The sequence below is a fragment of the Pseudochaenichthys georgianus genome, chromosome 16 (genome assembly GCF_902827115.2).
Source record: "Pseudochaenichthys georgianus chromosome 16, fPseGeo1.2, whole genome shotgun sequence".
Taxonomy (NCBI): domain Eukaryota; kingdom Metazoa; phylum Chordata; class Actinopteri; order Perciformes; family Channichthyidae; genus Pseudochaenichthys; species Pseudochaenichthys georgianus.
Window position 1 is genome coordinate 23,833,878 of NC_047518.2, and position 20,607 is coordinate 23,854,484.

Below are 20,607 nucleotides of genomic sequence, written 5' to 3' on the forward strand. Positions count from 1 at the left end.
GGGGGGCTGTGTTTTTTTTTGGGGGGGGGGCAATATATGATGCCCAATCCTAAAGCAACTGCTCCTGTATCAGATGCACTATTTCATGCCACCAATCGAGAAAGTAAACATAGAAAGTATGTCAAATAGACCGTCTTTTTATTAGTATTATTTAACTGGAATGAATTTACATTTGAAATTATTAATATATACACAAACATTTTTCACAAATTACAGACCTTCAAATTGCCATTTTAAGTCAACATTTCTCTGCACACTTACTCAAGAACATTAAAAACAACTATGTGAGTACAGAGACATATTATCTGAATTGATTGAGGAATGAAAGTCCACATCAATATAAGCAGTTCAACAACATTACTGTATGTACGACCAGCTACTTCATCAAATCCCAGATGGGCTGATAGGGGGAAGCCTGTGTAGTCGTGCATCTTTGTCTACAGGCTAAATGGTCTGCAGACCTTCTGGTAGCTACCCACTTCCTCACATATTTTGTGGGGTCCCAAGAGGTAAGAGGAGGTCCAACCATTTGAATGAACATTAGAGCAGAGACATTTTGAGTTTTCAGTTGTGAGCGCATTGATGTTACAACTGCATTCATTTCTGAGAAACCCCTCTCACACTCTGCACTGCTCACAGCAATGGTTTCCACTGCATTCTTAAGCTTTAGAAGGGACATGTGCATCGGCACACTGGCATTCTCCTTAAAGTCCCTATAACTTTGCTTAACACCAGAGAATCCGATTTTCAAAAGAGTGCATAGCTCTCTTATTTCACACTCACCATACATTAATGGTAGAGGGCTTGGCCATGTCTTTGTATCAAGAACATTGACCTTTTGAAAGAGGGATTCCTCTTCACTTGTGACCATCCTTGTTTCCATGCTTTTGCATAGTGCTGCATACAACTTTGTGGGATCTATTATCTTCTGCCTTGGGTAATGGCGTAGTGTTATGCCATTAAAAACACTTTGCTGCTCTGCCTCACATGCGGTTTTGTAGAACAGACCACTGTCTGGGTTCCTGCTCATGGTTTTAAAAACATCTAGCTGTCTTTTTATCAGATTTACTGATTGAGACAGTCTAATGTCTCTCGACTGTAGAGCCTCAGACAGGTCTTTCAGCTCCTCAAGTGCATCCATCATCAGTCCCAGGTTTTTAACAAAAGCAACTGACGTCAGCTTTGCTGCTAGCCCCTCATACATGCATCTATCATTTGAGGAACGGTTCACATCTACACTTGCAGATGTGAGGTGATGATAGAGTGCAGCATACATGGTCCAAACAGCATTTACTGTCCTACTGTCCACCTTATCCCGAGGATGCGACCAATCTTCCTAAAGCATACACCTACTTCAGGGACTGCAGCATCAAGCTCTCTTAAGTTCTTTGGTGACTGATGATAGAGACAGTATAGCTTGTCAAGAAAAGCTGTGAAGTGCAGTGCTTGACTGCATCTGACACAGACAACTCCAACCTATGGTTTAGACAATGCCAGCCTATGAGGCCTGGGTACTTACTTCTCAGTTTTGTGTAGACGCCATTCTTTCTGCCTACCATTACGGAGGCTCCATCTGAGCAGAATCCCACCAGACATTCTTTCAGAAAAGCATCATCAAGACCATATTTCTGTAGACAGTTCAGTAGTTGACTAATGATTCCATCTGCAGTTGTACTCTCTAGCTCGAGAAGATCTAGGAAGAAGGTCACTGGCTCTGAGCTATCAACTGACGTTCTTAGATACACAATAAGACAAGACTTCTTGCTTAATGATGTGCTTTCATCCACAAGAACAGTTAGCTTTGGTCGGGTCACTTTGATACTTGCCAATAGGGCTTCCCTCATTTATTTTGAGATAAAATGTACAATGTCTGTACATGTAACATTTGAGTGGATTACTCAGCCAACATTTACACCATTTATCATTTGTAGTTCTATTAGTCCAGGATGATCAGAGTATGGCCGGTTATTTTTTGCAATGTAGTATGCCGTCCTAAAGACATTATGGGTGAAGCCAAAATGTCTTTTTGAGTTTTTAGAAAGCTTGATTTTAAAGCTTCTTCATTTTGTCTTTTTACTATGTCCTGTGCTAATTTGTGACTCTGTGAGACACTATGTTCATTTATTTTCTTTCTCAAAGATTTCATTTGCTTCTCATTGCTGTTGCCATATGGGCCTACCCTACAGTTCTGCCATTCAGTAGAGAATGAGTACCTCTGTTTCCCTGTTCTCATTGCCCCAAGGGATCCCGCTTCCCTGCATGATTTGCATCCTATTTTTTATTTCCAACTATTATAAATGTATATTTCTGTGTAAAATATTCCAATTGACTTTGATTCCAGCAGTCAGGCAAGTTGTCAGCCTTTCCTACACTGCTTCCCTGCTCTGCTCCTCTGTCCTCCTCAAACTGCTGTGCTCCTCTGTCCTCCTCAGCCTGCTCTACTCTGCTCTCCTCAGCCTGCTCTACTCCTCTCCTCTCCTCAAGTTCCTCCACTCCCTTCCCTTCTTTACGCTGCTCTGATCCTCTCTCTTTTCCAAGCTGCCCTGCTCGCCCATCACCTGCCTTGTTCTGCTCAACTCTGCATTTAAATGTAGGATAATTAACAAAGGAACTTATGGTGAATAAATAAAAGATACAAATGGCTTTGACACGCTAAGTAGCAGTGATGTCTTGCATACCTTTTAAAGAAGTCTGTAAGTTTCCTCCTTTTTGCTTCACTCATTTCTGCATCATGCCTCACTTTAAATAAATATATGCATATCTCAGCTTTATGCACACACATACATAGCATCAGGCTGGGGCCAGTTATTTCATGAGAGGGGTACAATAAAAGCAGGTTAAATTGACAAAGACAGTATAAAGTAATTTTGTAAAATAAACATAAAATACAATAATTGGTATTTGTTTTGGTAAATGTAAGTGACAATTTAATTAAAAAACATAAACAGTATTTGCTTTTATAAGGTAATGAACAGTTTAATCTCCACTGTACATCCGGGTCTCTGATTTGATTTAATTCCAATAAATTGTAATATTGTAACCTTTTTTGGAGGGTTTGCCCACCCGCCCCTAGAACCGCCCCTGCATAGCATGGTTTAGGAAACGGGCGCTCTGCACGGAGGAACTACAGCAGAGTCCCGCGGGAGGTGCTGCGGTGTAAAGCTCACGATCGGAGCAGAGACACACGTTCACTGACAAAGCCGACAAACTATAGCCGTATATATATTAATGCTGCCCATTATGGGCACAAGCCATTTTCACCCTTTTATTAATTATATGTTTTAAATTTGAGTGTTTCCTGTCCCCTAAACCTCCAGGGATACACAGTTTAATACTGGAAACTTCTTATTATGGGAAATACGAAAACGTATTTTAAAACTACAACTCCCAGAGACGTGCCATAGAGAACATGTTGCGAAACACAATAGCCAGCATGTGTGGTTCTGGGGGCGGGGTGGGGGAGGGGGGGACGCGGTGGACCCGTTCAAATCCAGTTTTCGACAGTCTGCCGTGGTTCCATCCCATTTCAAGTGCTGTTCGACGCTCGGCGTAACCCTCGGAGCACACTTTTCACAGAGCTTGAGGACTATCACAGGGTTTGTCAAGCGAAGCGGAGAGAATACTTACTTCCGGGTGTAATATTCTCTAAAGCAAATGAGCTGCTCCAACCCTCGGTCCTGACGGACTCCAAGTTGTGTTTATTAATCAAACAAATAAATAAACACAAGGATAAGTATGTGTTATTGTTGAGTAAATGGAGAATTGCACAGGGGGAAATAACGTAGGCTATCTATGCCACAATTTTAGATGTGCGCTGTGGACCAACACTATACATTGACGGGGAAGGGGGTAGCAATAAAGATAACACCATTAAACAGTTACACAACATAACAGAAATAATATCGATAGCAGCGTCCCTAGCAACAAGTAGTTAATAATAATAAAAGACATTAAGAAAAAGGCATTTTAAACAGTCATAAAAAAGCAACACAATCTACCTGCATTGCATTACTCTAAACGTGTAATAACGTGCTTTAACCAGTAGGTGGTTTGGGTTAAAAAGCTGTCAAGTTTACAGTGTTAACAAAATAAAACAGAAAAGATGGTCTGAACATGACCCAGCGGTCTAGTAGTTAATAAAAAACAATAATATCAAAACAAAATATTACTACTAACTTTATTGTGAAATTCAAACTGAACGTAAAAGAATAGTTTCCGGTCTATTCTGAGCCCGATCTCTGTAGATAAATAAAAATAAAGAACTACGACAGATGTATAATATATTTAATGCAGCCGAACCATTTATTACAATGCATTCATGTGATGACTTTCAAAGAGTAAAGCAAGCACTGCTGAATAAAGTATGATTTTATCTTTTACGAAACGTTTTTTATATGGAATGCAGTTGGAGGTCAACCAATCACAGAGCTTGAGAACTAATCACGGGGTTTGTCAAACAGAGCACATGGTGTAGTCCTAAACCAGGGATGGGCAACTTTGATGGTGGTCGGGGCCACATCATTGATGTACTGGCCACCAGGGGGCCACAGATTCACTTAGAACACACGCACACACAAATTCCATGTGTTGTATGTAATTATTAACAAATATACTAAGTCTGACATCTTCATTGACATTTTACAATCAAAGGGAACATCCCCAAAAAATGGGAACATCCTCTAATAAGCTCACTAAACAAATATCAGTTCACAGACATTTTATTTCATTTTTACAAGTGGCATGTTTGTATAAACAGTGGAATAAAACTATTTTAAACTATTGGAAAGCACGGAAAATGTGTGTGTATTGAGATTAACCATTAGATGACATACACATGAAGTCATGAACACTAACCCAGACATTAGTTGTCTAACTTGAACCTAAAACACTTGTAGCCAGTCTCTGCATTCCCCTTATTGTGGAATAAGGGGAATGTCAACACAGACACCTGTCAGCCCGCATTCTGCTGTTCCTCAGCACCACTCCCCCTTCCTCCCGCTGAAATTATGAATGAAAAGCGTAGTAATCAAAGATAACACGGCAGGGTCCGTGACAGTTTGTTTTCATCTGATTTCAAATAAAATCTTGGTTTTAAGAAAATTAAACTTGTTTCGCCAAATTCAGATGATAAAAACAACTTTTAAGCTTGTAAATGCATAATTACAAGAGGCAATTTAACGTCACAGCAGGCATAACAACAGCCGGTGTTTCTTGTGAGGGTTTCCCCGGGAAACAAACACAAAACACACAAATGCGTCACAGATTATTTCACGGTATTTGAAATCATCTACGCAGCTCGCGACGTAACTAGGAGTCTAGTGGACGGTATCAGTCAGCGCCATATAGATAGAAGAGTTACGACACCGGAAGTCCAAAAACGGTTATCGTCACGTGGTTCATGTAGACGAGGATCGTTCCCCGGAAGTTCATGGCGGGCAATGTGAATGCATTGATAACAGGAGATAGAACTACGATTTTTGGTAATTATTAGTGAATAAAGGTTTTGATTCGCAATATTTATACAACAAATCGATATGTGTATGTATTTACATCAATATGTTTTAAAAAATAAAATAGAATTTTCTAATATTAAGTGATAATATTAGGATTAGTGTGAACAACTAGTTTACATGTTAGGCTAACAGTGCCTTGGTTAAAGAGCCTGTTGCTGTTTATTTATAGCTTTGAATTCTTTCAAACCACTATTATCTTCTTAAACTTGTATGGTAGTCAGGAGCATCACTTTCTAATGTTTATTGATACATTTAGAGGGAGGGGATCTAAAGTAATGCTTTAAAATTCAGATTGGATTCATTTCTACCATTTTCTTAAATTCATGGTAGTTTCAGTAATCCCCTGGTAATTGAGGACGCAAGTTATCTAAATGACTAATGTCGTCTTTATGGTTTCAGAATGGACAGGAGACCGACAGGTGACTATCAAAGGACTAGCAGCAGCAGCAGGACTAGCAGCATATGATGATGATGATGATTTTTTTTTAATTTTTGATTTTGATATACTTTATAATCCCCGTGGGGACATTTTTTTCTGCATTTGACCCATCCTAGTGTTAGGAGCAGTGTGCTGCCATTTTGAAAGGCGCCCGGGGAGCAGTGTAGGGAACGGTGCCTTGCTCAGGGACACCTCGGTAGCACTTGGTCTTGCCGGGACTTGAACTGGTGACCTTCCAGTTGCCAAGCCAAGTCCCTATGGTTTGCTGTGCTGCCTCCTCGTCGCCACCATGGTTTGCTGTGCTGCCTGGGGATGCTCAAATCGCTCAGAGAAAGGAGTACGAATGTACGGCTTCCCCACTGACACAGAGCGGAGAAAAAAATGGCTGGCTCAAGTCAGCAGGAGCAATTTCACGACCAACAGTAACACAATATGTGATTTAATTATATACAAACACTGCATTTGCACTTTTTCACAAAACGAAAACCACACCATTGGGAAAGCTTAATGTTTTGTTTAATACAAAAAAACAGGGAAAGGCTTGAAAAACACAGAGTTGAGACTCAGGGTGCAGGGTGAGGGTCTCAGTGCAGGTATTCAGGCTCCATTGAATCCCCCTCTGGTTCTTGTGCTGAAAGAGGGAGTAACAGACAGGAGAAAGGGTTATACACACACAGCACACCTATTGGATGGGAAATGCCTTGGAGAGATAAGGTGTTTACTTATATAAAACAGTAGTATTAAACTTACCTTGTGTTTTCACTCTCACTTAAGTCCCTCTCCCTTTGCCATCAATCCAAAATCAGCTGAGCTGCAACATTATACAGACGGGTAATAATCAACATAATCACAAGGACACAATATGGCTCTGCTAAACACACTCACTCTTACACGCACCAAAGTTATATTTATCTAATATTTAACTCCCTCCACCCCCGCATACAACCCCGTTTAGAAGCCCCTCTTCTCTAATTCAACAACGTTGGACGAAATGACATTAAGAGAACGGAATTTACAATTAAAAGGCTGTCAACGTGTGTTGCTAACTTGCTTCGGTATCCTAGCTTAATCTGTTATCTGTAAACGTTCCCTAAATCTACTAATTTAGGGATAATCCACTGACCTCCTTTAATACACATGTTCATTTGAATCAGATGTACTGATAATATCCGCAATATAAATCTTTAAACTTCTTCTTACCTTTAAAAGTCCGTCATGAACGGTGTATTATGCTGCAACTCCACAGCTCTGCCAGCCTTGGCGCTAACTTCCGGGGAACGATTGAGAGGCTCCACGATCCGCCATTGCTGTAAAAAAGTGGTCCATTGGAGTGAACGGAGATGTCGTAACTCTTCTATTAAATGGCTCTGGTATCAGTACTACAAGTAAAAAAAAAATTATTTTTTATTTTCTTTATTAATTACGTTGTTTATAAATTAATCTGAGGGCTGCAAAAAGAGGGGGTGGGGGCCGCATGCGGCCCGCGGGCCGCCATTTGACAATCCCTGTCCTAAACGATAGCTGGGGATTCTGGGTAGTGTAGTGTCTTCTGCCATCCTTTACTCCGAAAACATATTTGTTTCTCCGAATCGAAGAGGAAAAATACAAAAGCATTGCACACAATTTAAACCAATCAATGTTGTGTAATTAACAAGGATAATCTGGTGTTTTTTAGTCGATGAGTAGTGCAGATATCACTGTAAAATCAATCGACAGTAAGGGGAATACTTAATTCCGGGTGTTCAATTCTCCGTTATCCAATGGGAATGGACGCTCACATTTTCTTTAAGGGCAGCCGACACAAACGCATGCCGTGCTTCCATGAGCGTTAAATCCCACCGCAGATGGGAATACATTGCAATCAGTTGAAAGCTATTTGCGTCCCTTTATGAAGCTGAAGGAGCCTAGGAGCGTCACAACTGCACGCCACGGGACCTTGACCAAACGTCGCTCCTGGACGATTATGGAGAGAGAGTGTGTTGGTGTTTGTACATCTGCGTTGGTGTTTGAACATCTGCGTTGGTGTTTGTACATCTGCGCATACACACAAGGATCGAGTTCATCCTCTTCCTCATGTGTGAAGCACCTGTCACTCATTCATTGTAAACTAATGTTAAAAACAGAGGTGGGAAGTAGTAGAGTACAAATACTTTGTTACTGTACTTAAGTACTTTAGTATTTCTGGTATCAGTACTTTGCTCCACTAGCCTACTTATTTTTCTGACGACTTTTTACTTTTACATTTTTAACACAAATACCTGTACTTTCTACTTCTTACATTTTCAAAACAGGTTCGTTACTTTAGATTTAACCTGCATTTGGTGGCGTAATCATTATTATTAGTCATTAGTCATTGCGTGCCTATTGATTTGAACACAATCCGTGTATCAATCATTTCCTGGTATTCTCTAAAGAAGAGGGACCAATGAAAACGTTGTCATTTTGCTGTTGTTCAGCATCAAAACAATAATTAGCTAACAATGACATTATTGTTCTATTAATATAGAGGGGAGGTCAGTTACTCTATAAAACTGATGGTAGTTATGGGTACTTTTTACTTGAGTACATGTCGAAGCCCATACTTCTTATAAAGAAGTTTAGTCTGTACTTCTACTTTTACTTTTAGTATTTTTAAATACTAGTACCTGTACTTCTACTTGGGTAAACGGTGTGTGTACTTTTACCATCTCTGGTTATAAATCAGTAGCTGTATTGGCTATCAGAAGCGTTGGGCGACAAGTTTGATTCTGGGGTAGAATTGTCTTTCCCCAGCTACGATGTGATGTACTGTTGTTTAAGTTGCCAAGACAATATGACTGGAGTTAAAGTGTGAGGCAAGCTTACATAACCGCAAATCTGTATCTGAGCTCTGTCAATACCACATTATTTACCCCAAGAAGCAAAACTTTGGCAACAAGTCAGCCACACAGCATGTTATCTTTTCCCTGTAATAATATGGACTTCATATTAATAAGATATATTTTTAAATACATTATGAATTTTCACAGAAGAAGATCAAAATACTTGAGGCGACTTCATGCTGCACATTTTAGCCCAGTTTGGCAGATTGCTTTGCATGTGCAAATTATAACTCTTTGTTTCTGAAAAGAGCAGAACATGTCTTAATAAAAATGAAAAAAAATAAAAATGTTTATTATTAAATATATTGAAGCGAAGGGAACGATCTAGCACTAGGATCCAGGGGAGGGGCGGGCTCTATAAAAAGGGGCGGCAAACTCACATGAGGATTCTTCCTGCACTGAGACACCTGAGTGCGCTGCTGAGGACAGCATTTGTTTGGTGTTTCATTTGGTAGGATCGCTTTTTGTGTTTAAATGCCTGATTTTAAGTTAATTTGTGGTATTTGTTAGATACTTCATGTTTGGTGAGAGACTAGTAGTTGGAGTGATTGTTTGGGCCACCATAAATAAACAAGGTATGGTCAAGCGAGAAACATATATTTTAAAAACGTTTTTTTGATGAACCTATTTAACCCTCTATGGCATAACTTTTTATTTTGGGTGGAAAAACATGTTTCACCATGTGTTTTAGGAGCTTAGGGGTCTCTGATATTATATCATTGATAACATGTGACCCCCCCCCCCCCTCACCCAGGGGTTGGTTTGTTGCCTCAGGGCAACAATGTGCTACGAGGGTATTGAAACACCAAGGATTTCTACAATTCAGAAGAAATAGAAAAAACAACTCTATGAATTCAAAAGTGTGTGTGTGTGTGTGTGTGTGTGTGTGTGTGTGTGTGTGTGTGTGTGTGTGTGTGTGTGTGTGTGTGTGTGTGTGTGTGTGTGTGTGTGTGTGTGTGTGTGTGTGTGTGTGTGTGTGTGTGTGTGTGTGTGTCAGGGTTTCCGCTAGGGATTTTTTCTCGCCGGTCAAATGTCCGGGCAGAATTTATTTTACCGGACACATTTTAAACTTACCGGTCATATTTCAATAATAATAATAAGAGTTGTGTAGCAGAGTTTCCGTTAGCAGGTAATTACCGGACTATGAGCAGATTTGCTTCAGTTTAAAACTCAGTTCACGGGGCTCATTTTTATATTGCTTCAGTTTATAATCTAACAGATCGAAAAATTCAGATTCATTTTTCAATAAATTATTCCACAAACAACATAATTATTACATTCAAACAAACTACTTGTAGTAGATAACGTACATTATTCAAAAGTTTACATTACATTTGAATAATAACACGGGAGAAACGGATCCTCTCTTTTCCCGTCTCTCTCTCCTGACAGCCCGTCAGTTTCTCATGCAGCTCCTGCAGCTCGCTAAACAGAGGGCGGGGCTTCAGGTGATTATACAGAGCTGCGTGTCTCGGTCAGACTCAGCAGCTGATCTGATCTCTCTCTCGCGTCCGGTTATACTTCACTCGCGTTCATGTCCATATCGATCAGATCCAGCTCTCCTGATCGGCCTTTATAGAGAGCACCGATCAAACTATTAAGAGTGAATATCGGCCGATAATGACCGGCGGCCGATCGATCGGAGCCTCCCTAATTATTACCAGACATTTTGACCGGCAGGTTTTGAATTTACCGGTTTTTAATAAATTGTACCAGCTAAAAACCGGTAACGGAAACCCTGGTGTGTGTGTGTGTGTGTGTGTGTGTGTGTGTGTGTGTGTGTGAGTGTGTGTGTGTGACCTTCACTGTCATTGTCAGACGGAATAGCCCTAACAGCCTGATCGTGTCCCTTCTGCCCATAACATGTTTTGGGGTCCATTTCCTGTAAATATCAGTAGATGGTAACAACATTGACTAGGTTTATCATTTTACAGCTGAGCACACTTGTATGATATTGCCTGGAAAAAAGTGGTCAAGTGGCACAGTGTTGCCCTGAGGCAACGAACAAAAAAACATACTTTTAGCTAATTAATAAATACATAATAAGTCTTTAAACAATCAAATATACTTCTTTACGTATTCATGCACATGCATGTATTTTTCATTTTAAGTTGTGTACATTTCTAATATGTTAAAAAGTGAAATGTATCTTACAAAGTGGTGGCCCTGAGTCCCCTGCAGTTTTGCTTTTAGAAAGGACTGCTCCACCCCCAGACAAAATGCCACACCCATATAATTCCCTCATTTTATTGAACACCAGCATGTCAGGTGACATTGTGTATATTTAAAAAAATACAAATATTGAGAGGGCCAGTGTGAGGTCGAAAAAAGTGGTTTGTTGCCTGAGGGCAACAGTATGCCATACATACAATATTAACATTTTTCTTTCTAAATATAGATTCCAATCACCTACATATCTATAGGGAGGAAATTGTGTTCCAGTCCATCAAGCAGTCCAGCCAGGTATGTTTATTTTTACATTGTTTATGATTTATAAAATGTTTCTTGTAAAGAAGTAGAAAGTAAGTACAGATGTTTAATGCTTAAGAAAATCAGAGAAGATGGACGCTGCTTGTTCGCCGCTTTCTCCTCGCTAGCTTTTTTTGTGGTTGTTGTTGTTACCTTTCAACGACTAACTTTTATATTTAGCTGACTGTATCCCTTCCTCTACCATTGCTACTGTGAAGTATCTCCCGGACAGCCTTTCCGCTATCCCGGTGTGGTTAGCCCTAGTGCAGCTGCCTCCACAGCTAGCCGGCTAGGACAGAGCTCCACAGTTAGCCTTCGAACAGCCTGCTGACTAACCTGCTTTGACACAGACTGCTTCTCCCAGCTTCCTCTCCTCCTGCCATGCTATGGATCAACATCTAATTCTACCAAACAGTCTTCAATCTCTGTCTATGGCTAACGGCTAGCTCTAGGCGAGAACCTGCGGCCACCGGCATGATGTCAAAGTATTCCATCCCGCAACTGCTGAGTCTCAACAACTACAAAACCCCAACGTGCATCTCAGCCATCAAACAACTTGGAATACTACGCCGACCTCGTTACATCCACAGAGGCTCTCGTAGAAAGTTTGTTTACAACCAACCGTGCCCGCCTGTATCATCCATTCCTTCCATCTGGACCACTGTCGCACGTCTGCCGCGTCATCACAGCGCTGACGCTCTCGGTGTAAATTTCATGGGAAATACCGCGAGACTGCAACACACTGAGCTGTGTGGAAAACGTGGAGTGGATCATAGTTTACTGCGGACCCTACAGACACCCAGCATTTCATCTACAGTCAAAATAGAACTATTTAATGCACAATCCCTTACAAACAAATCGGCATTCATACAAGACCACATCATGGACAAGGGAATAGACTTTATGTGCCTCACTGAAACGTGGCAACAGCCAGAGGTTTACTGTGCCCTAAATGAAGCCTGTCCCCCTGGCTACAGATACCTGGAAAAATCTCGCAGCACTGGTCGTGGTGGTGGATTAGCAATAATACACAGAAAAGAACTGGAACTGTCCACCCTGCCTCTGCCTGTACTATCCTCATTTGAATGCCTTGGATTTCAAAGTAAACCCCGCCTCTCACTGACAATACTTCTCATCTACCGGCCACCCAAACCTAACTCTGCCTTCATCCCAGAGATCCATGATCTTCTCAGTACACTCTGCGCTACCTCCGCCAACATTATAATACTAGGAGACATCAATATTCCCGTTGACACCCCCTCCTGTCACTATGCAGCCGAGTTCCTACACCTTCTGGACTGCCTCAACCTAACACAACATGTTGATGTCCCCACACACACTAGGACACACACACTGGACCTTGTAATCACAAACTCTGCCCCCATTAGTAAACTATCAGTTTACGATCTAGGTGTGTCGGATCACAAGGCCATCTCAATGGAGCTGCCACTGCTGCTACCCCACACCAAACCCAAGCGTCAAATCCGTTTCAGACATCTGAAAAACATCAACCCGGACACCATGACCTCGGATCTCCAGCATCTCTCCACAATAACTCCTACATCAGTAAATGAATCTGTGGATTTTTACAATACATCTCTGAGCAGTCTCCTGGATCTCCATGCCCCTGTCAAAACCAGAACAGTCACTTTCTCACGGTCAAAATTCTACTCCGCCATCACCAACAATAGCCCTGGCAACTCCAAGCTACTTTTTTCCACCATAAACCATCTCCTCAAACCTCAGACTCCGCTACACAAAGACACCACAGAGGAGCAGTGTGATAATTTCATCACATTTTTCAGGAAAAAGGTAGAGACCATCCGCTCTCTCCTCTCAAACTCCGCTGCTCTGCTAGTCCTGACCGTCAACCCCCAGCCTGGACCGACCCAGCCTCTTTGCTGCTTCACTAACATCTCGCAGCATGAAGTTGAGGCCATCATCAAAAAGATGAAACCCTCCACCTGTGCCCTGGACCCCTTTCCCACAGCTTTGGTTAAATCGAACATTGGTGCCATAAGTCCGCTGATCACTTCAGTGATAAACCAGTCCATCCAGTCTGGTCATGTTCCACCACCATTAAAAGCTGCTGTCATCAAACCACTCCTCAAAAAACCCACTTTAGACCCTGAAGTCCTAGCCAATTACAGACCCATCTCCAACCTGCCATTCCTATCCAAGGTACTGGAGAAAGTAGTTGCCATTCAGATCCAGGAACATCTAACACTGAATAAACTCTTTGAAAAATTCCAGTCTGGTTTCCGCCAGGGCCACAGTACAGAAACTGCCTTAGTCAGGGTGACCAATGACCTGCTGATGACAGCTGACACCGGATCTCCATCTCTCCTCATCCTCCTGGATCTAACTGCAGCATTTGATACCGTCGACCATGACATCCTACTCCACCGTCTTCACACTACAATTGGACTCTCTGACTCTGCCTTAAACTGGTTCACCTCCTATCTCACCGGGAGGACTGAGCACGTCACCTTGGGAGCGGCTAAATCAAGAACTCACTCTGTGACTTGCGGTGTCCCCCAAGGATCAGTCCTTGGCCCCACCCTTTTCACCATATACATATCCCCCCTTGGTCGTGTCATCAGCCGGCATGGAATATCTTTCCATTGCTATGCTGATGACACACAGCTCTACATCAGAGCAAACCCAACCCCCTCTGCACCTCTGCCATCATCCACAATAACCACATGCCTGGAGGAGATAAAGGTGTGGATGAAGCACAACTTCCTCCAGCTAAACAGCTCCAAGACTGAAGCCATTCTTATTGGCACTCCACATCAGGTCCGTTCATCTGCCATCACCAGCATCACCTTCTCCGGTCAGAACATTCCACTCTCAACAACGGTTACCAATCTGGGAGTTAAAATGGATCCTCACCTGACCTTTGAGGCCCACATCAAGCAAATATGCAAGACCTCTTTCTACCACCTGAGAAATATTGCGAAACTCCGCCCCACACTCAGTCTGCCAGATGCTGAAAAGCTTGTCCACGCCTTTGTCTCCTCCAGGCTGGACTACTGTAACGCACTTCTCATTGGGATTCCTAGCAAGAACATCCAGAAGCTGCAATACATCCAAAACACAGCTGCTAGGATCCTGATGAGAGTGCGGAAGTACGAACACATCACACCCATCCTCAAATCACTGCACTGGCTCCCGGTCTCACTCAGGATTGACTACAAAATCACCCTCTTCACTCATCAGTGCATATATGGAAATGCTCCCTCCTACATCAAGGAATTGCTCACCCCACAAACCTCCACGAGGAACCTACGTTCAGTAAAGGCAAACCTCCTCATCCCACCAAGGACAAAACTGAAGACCATGGGAGACCGAGCCTTCTGCTCCGCTGCTCCGAGATTGTGGAATGCCCTCCCAAACCAGCTGAGGACACCACAGACTGTGGAGGCTTTCAAAAAAGGCCTAAAAACGCATCTTTTTAGAATAGCCTTTAACTAGATTTTTAAATCCCCCACATTATGCCATGCGGGCATGAATGTCACAGCTTTTATTATGTTTTAATTGTTTTTTTATTGTTTTTATTGTTTTTGTTGTTTTGTTTCACCCTTTTTAATTTTTAATTTTGTAGCACTTTGAGTTTTGTTTACGAAAATGAAAAGTGCGCTTATAAATAAAATATATTATTTATTATTAAAGTTTCCTCTTTCAAACCAATTTGAATGGGCTGTTTTATTTTTCTCGTGGGGCTTTCTGTTGTCTAAAGAGGGGGACTGACTGGTAGCCATCTTGAATGTGTGCTTTATTTTGTGGTTTGAGTCACCTTAGTTGTTCAAGTTATACATTTGTGTTTTGTGGAAGAGTTTTTTGATTTGGTTTGAATCGCTATATTTATAATTTTCCTACATTTTTGTATTTTGAAATTATTAGTTCTAAACATAACTTTAAACTTGCCTACATTTGAGTGCAATTGTGTTTCTTTTCTTTATCGGTTTGTTTGTTGGTTTGATATACGTATTAACAGCATTTGTGAATATTATTATCTTATGATCTCCACCGAGGCCTTTCATTGAAACGCCCTGGCTCGAAATGAGAATTATTTTATCTCATGTTAATACAAATGTTTGCCGAAAGAATCTCCGGAGGGATTTACTCTTCATGGATTGTAATGGTTCAAATAGATATTTGAATTCATATTGAGAATCTTATTAAACTTTATACCCAGCCTTGGAGTCTTGATTCGTCTACAACAAAAATAGCAAAATAAAACATTGTGCTTCACTAGGATCCAAGAGTGTTTGAGTTTATTTTACTCTAAAACAACTATTTGATCATTTATCCTGAGAGGATAGAAGAAAAGCTGAATTTAATGGCCAATCCCTTTAATTCTAGTTGTCGCGGCAAGTGCTTAAATTGTCATCAGGGGATAAACAAAGTCATTAGTATTCATCCTCTAAGAATCAGGACTTTCTGTATAAAATGTAAACGCTATCTGAATCCAAAAAGGTGAAATGCCTGACCATCATTGCCACTCTCAGAGCCAGATTAGGTTTTTTGTGAAAAGACAAGTAGGATGCTGGGCCATTATCCTAGCCCATTTTAATGTAAAACACTGTTACGGTTGCTGTAACAGTGTAAACACCCATTCTACAATATGAATACTGAAAACGTCGGGTTACGTAGTGTAGTTATATTAGCACAGGCGGAGCCCTCTACTGGACTCCATGGGTACTCTCTTACCCCGCAAGCATTCTCCCACTGAGACTTCTATAGACGTAGCCGGCCCTGGGCGGGCCTACCTGAATGCGCGAGCATCACACCGTATAAAAGGAGGCCTCGCCTCCTGACTATCATCCTACACCTCTCTTCAGAGAGCGGAATAGGACAGACAGTGCCCCGAGTAGAGGGCTCCGCCTGTGCTAATATACCAAGGGTTACACTACGTAACCCCACGTTATATCTCTCACAGGCTCCGCCCTCTACTGGACTCTATGGGTACAGTGGGTGGAGCCGCAATGTATACGCGCACTGTCGTCCAACAATATTCCACCCTACTGCCCCTGACCGGCTATTATGGTCAGTAGCTGCTGCCCCACCTTCTCCTTTAACCCGGTTGTAACCGAGGAGAAATCTGGGCTGTGGCTGACAGAGCACACCCTGCTGCGCTTACCTCGCAAAAAGTGTGCTCAAAAAACAGTGCCGGGGGAAGGGCTTACTACACGCCTCCCTCCCTGAATCCCTAAGGATAACAGGGAGCCCCTGCCCCACACTCAAACACTGACCCTGTGCCGAGTGTGTGGACTAAAGTATGGTGGGCTCCCCCCCTCCTGCTCTCGGCAGGAGGAGAGCAGCCCTCCAGCCCTGTAAGGGCCCAGTGCGCCCCGCGTATATGGAATAAAGACCCTCTTCCCTGCGCTGAGGGTGCACAACAGACACAGCCTGTTTATGCACCAGAGCCTGTATCTCTGCTGAGAGGAAAGGAAACTCATCCCCTCTCGAGAGGATAGCTTCACCTCTCGCATGCCCATAAAAGGGGGTGGGACGCTGCAGAACTGGAGTGAATAGCCCCGTTTCAGCGTCCTGTCCATCCACTTTGATAGTACACAGCTGAGTTTCCATTCCCCATAACACTGTGTTAAAGGGCATGCCCTCAGCTGTGGGGCCGCAGCTGTAAAGCTGTGGTACTCTCTGGCGACCCGTCCCGCCGCAAAACTCCCCGTGAAGGGAAGATTCGCCCATGGAGGGTCGACACAGAAAGGGCCGATTATTATAGAGGACACTGAACGCACCGCCGCACGCTCATGTGTGAGCGCGGGCTCCCTCAAAATGCTGTTTTCACCCTTATGGCCCGTCTACACTACAGCGTCGAAAGCTCCAAGCAGCTCCAAGCTGCCCATTCATTTTCAATGGGGTGACGTCACGTAGCCGCGCTTTTTCGCCGAACTGAATTGTGGGTAGCCGAGCGAGGCGTCTCAGGCGACCCAGGCGACCAGAAGTTGAACATTGTTCAACTTCTGGTCGCCTGGACGCCGGAGTAGCCAGCGCCAGCCAATCAAATCCCGTTTCCCAAAATCTGACAGCTGAAGCACTAGCCAATCAAACCGCGTCTAAGCTGGGAGAGATATCCCGCCGTTCATTTCTATATTTCAAAAAAAGTCGGAGGAGAAACTAACTATCGCCGTAGCGAATCACCCGGTTTTGTATGACCAGACCCTCTTCACCTCCCGGGATACAAACCGGAGGAACCAGGCATGGAGGGAGGTGGCAGAGACAGTGGGGGAAACTGGTAGGTTTTCGCCTGTTTGGGGAGTTTATATATATATTGCTCGCATAAAATCCTGTAGTGTGGACGCTCCGTTACGGAGAGTCCACACTACAGCTCCAAAAATAGCTTGGAGCTGGGCGTGTCTGGAGCTTGGGGATTTTATTCAAGCAACACGGCCAACAACCAATCACATGAATCTCCCGCCCCCGACATACAAAGCAAAAACCCCCGGGGATTTTATGCGAGCAATATATATATAAACTCCCCAAACAGGCGAAAACCTACCAGTTTCCCCCACTGTCTCTGCCACCTCCCTCCATGCTGGTTCCTCCGGTTTGTATCCCGGTAGGTGAAGAGGATCTGGTCATACAAAACCGGGTGATTCGCTACGGCGATAGTTAGTTTCTCCTCCGACTTTTTTTGAAATATAGAAATGAACGGCGGGATATCTCTCCCAGCTTAGACGCGGTTTGATTGGCTAGCGCTTCAGCTGTCAGATTTTGGGAAACGGGATTTGATTGGCTGGCGCTGGCTACTCCGGCGTCCAGGCGACCAGAAGTTGAACAATGTTCAACTTCTGGTCGCCTGGGTCGCCTGAGACGCCTCGCTCTGCTACCCACAATTCAGTTCGGCGAAAAAGCGCGGCTACGTGACGTCACCCCATTGAAAGTGAATGGGCAGCTTGGAGCAGCTTGGAGCTTTCGACGCTGTCGACGCTGTAGTGTAGACGGGCCGTTACCGTGAACATCATTAATCGGAGTCCTCATAGGAGTAGTGCGGTCTACTAAGGTCCCTGAACGCACCGCCACGCGCTCTATGAGTGCGGGCGCTGCCATAATGCAACTCTGGTAACCTGCATTAATTGGAGTCTTAACCCCAGGCTTAGTGTGTTCCCCAAGAGCAATATGCCGGCCATAATGCCTCTGTACCCGTATAACATTACGATAGCTTTGTTTACGTTTCATCACTCTCATCTGCGCACTCCCACTAGCCTCCAGTCCTCCCTTACAGGAGCTATGGATGGGGCGGCGAGTGGGGAATCTGTACAGACATCATGTGTAAGTGTAGCATTGTGGAAACAAAGGACACTTAGACTTGGATACAGATCAACTTTTTCTTTATTTTTAAATTTTTTCAAAGGAATCTGTGCATCGAATAGGGAGGAGGCGGGATTCACCCTCGCGTCCCGGGCGAAGAGATTTCCTCCCCCGCCGAGACGCTACCTCCCCCCGCCAGTCAGCTTCGGGCAGACGGCGCACCCCACCCGGCCGCTCTCTGCTGCTGATGAGCCTGCCGAGGTCGGGCAGCCCTTCCCCGTGGCTGCCGATATGCCGGTACCACGTGATGGGCCGTAGAGGTGGAGGGCGCCGAAGCTACGGGACCCCCGTGCCGGCGCCTCTCCCTCCGCTTCACTGTCGCACTGCGCTCCCTCGCCTGCATGGAAACGCGTGGAAGAGCGCGTAGCGGGGCCGGAGGCGGGGCCAGCGGTAGCATCCTGCTAAACTGGACCCTTTCCTCCTCCAGCCGGCTGAAGCGCTGAGTGACCAAGGAGATTGACCCAAAGAGCCCCTCCGTGGACACGGGGGCTCCGAGGAGATCTTCTCGGTCTTTTCTAGATAGGGCAGTGAGTCCCAACCACACGTGACGAGACGCCACTGTGGCCAAGGAAATCACCCGCCCTGCTGCAGCGGCCACGCCATGAATCAGATTATTCATCTGACCTATAGTGCGGTCCGGATAATCGCTCCCATCTTGTGACAGGAGGGCGGGGGCGGCTGCCTGAGGGGTGATCAGGGAGACGCCCAACACGCCGAGATTATTAGCTGCAGCCGCCATCTGCGTACCGAGCTTGAACATCTTGTCCAGATATTCCAGAGTGTCTCGGTCCCGGGGCAGCGGGGGCAGGGGTCGCTTACCCTCCACCCAACCAGCCGCCCGCGGAAGCAGATGGGCCGCCAGGCTCTCATCAAGGGGGGGCACCCCCGCACACGCTGTGTCCGAGCGGCCCTCCACCTTGATGATGCCTGCCATAGCGGCTACTGGGGCCTTCGTCTTGAATGGCTGCTGCCAGTGGTGTAGTGGGCGTTGGACGCGGGGGTACGCCGTACCCCCACTTATTTGGAGCATGATCTTTTTTGTAATAGTCTAATAAATATAAAATCATTGCCAGTCTTATCAGTTGCAACTGTGTATTTGTTGTAATAATGACAAAAACATAATACATTTCACAGTAATTATAATAAAAACTAAAAACGATTTCCTTAAAGAATTATGATTAGTCATCAGGCTCGTGAACCCGCGGCGAGCTGGGGGTGTGTCAGTGACACACCCACGGCCAGCTTACCGCCCGCCGATTTTGCGGCAGCTCTTTCCCTCAAGAACGCTAACGAAAAAGCTCTATAATGGCAGGCAAACATTTTTTACTTGACTTCTTTTCTAAAAAGAATATAATTCACAAGAAGAAAGAGTCTAGCAGCACCGAAGCTACAAGTGAAGCTGCTACTAGTAGCTACTACAGTACATCATCAGAAGAGCCGCCTAAAGACGTGGATAATGCTAGCTAACGTGCACGTTAGCTGCGCTAGCAACGTTCCCCTGGCTAGCTCAAGCTCACCTTTCCCAGAGGTATGGACGGAGGAGATGTGGCGGAGGAACACATACCCGTGGATAGACTGCAAAGCTGGGAAACTGGGCTGCAAAGTTTGTTCATCCATATCTGATGTATCAGTCTTCAAAACGCAATGTGTGTGTGTGTGTGTGTGTGTGTGTGTGTGTGTGTGTGTGTGTGAAAAAAAAAGCAGCGCTGTCTGCTTATTTGCAATGTAGGCTAGGCCTAATCAGAATAATTTCCAGTCCAGATTCAATGTTTGCATTAGTAGGCTATATATATTTTTCGTTTTGTTTATTTAATAAGTTAATTTCAGGACAACTTTGGGAATTTTGTTTGTTTGTTATGAGTTTTAAATAGATTTTGAAAGTGGAGATAGAGAGAGAGAGAAAAGCAGCGCTGTCTGCTTAGTTGCAATACTGTAGTTTATGCAATTTAGGCCTATACATTGTTTATGTAACGTATGTGCCAGTGTG